Consider the following 1,161-nt stretch of genomic DNA (forward strand, 5'->3'; position numbering starts at 1 on the left):
TACACACCAAAATGATTTAACTATTTTGTTCATTTGTTTTTCAGAATATTTTTATTGGGAAATTTAATGTTTAAAGTTAATTGTCTGTGTGTTTGTAGGTAAAAATATAGAATGTATGTATGCATAAATATTAGGTTATAATTTATTTTCTCTAAAATTGTTTCCATACGTGAACGTAAACAATGGCTCCAAAAATTTTTAGTTGCAGACAAATGTTAATAAAAATTTAAATACTATTTCATTTGTTATCGAATCTTCGATAAACTTTTAATGCATTTTTATGAAAATTTGTATGTACGTATATATGTATATAAGGGTGATAAAATATTTTTTTTTATCGATGCTATAGCAGTTTTACGGCGAAATATATTTTCACCATATAAAATACTGAATCCGAATCTGAGGTATGCTTCACTAGTACACTTCCTACAATTCGAGTGATTTTATTTTGTGCCGGTGATGTTAACCGATTTCTTACAGATCTATTCTGTACGTAACCGAACATTTTGTAACCGAAAAATTATATCACCATAAATTTTTACCACTTCTTGCAACTTCAATTCTAGATATATTAGTAACGTTGTTAGTATTTCCAGCAATTCTACTTTGGAGTTTTTGTCGAAAATCCGGCATTGCTTATTTCACGAGGCATTATTTTGTTAACAGCTGATAGAGAGCTCATCCATTCTTAGGGATCTACATATATATCTCTTAAACTAGCTAAAGAGACCAGTCTCATCGCTTGCAGCAAGGCAAAGCATACATATGTGGCCAAAATAGAACAAGAAACGGTCGAAGGGTATCTACATGCTGGACAGAAGAGACAACTACAGCTATGCGAATGCCTCACACTCTATATAAGTAAATAAACCAATTTTATAGGTTAAGAATTTTTCGAGGGTTTAATCGACATAGCTGAAGTAAGAATAGCTCAAAACGGGTCCAAAAATATGGGCCTAAGTAAGCTGATGTGATCACCACCCCAATCTAACCCAACCATACCTCAGTTATCTTATGTAATTTTGAAATAGCGTGCCAGTTTGTTTGTAACTACATATGTGCACACTTACTTTCCGCGCATGAGACCAAAAAAACGCCGTCAGGTGTCAAATACATATCTATCTACATTTGTATTAGTTTAAAACGATTAGGTACGAGCAA

Source organism: Rhagoletis pomonella, unplaced genomic scaffold, assembly GCF_013731165.1.
Source record: "Rhagoletis pomonella isolate Grant_MI unplaced genomic scaffold, Rhpom_1.0 Rhpom_scaffold_00002, whole genome shotgun sequence".
Classification (NCBI taxonomy): Eukaryota; Metazoa; Arthropoda; class Insecta; order Diptera; family Tephritidae; genus Rhagoletis; species Rhagoletis pomonella.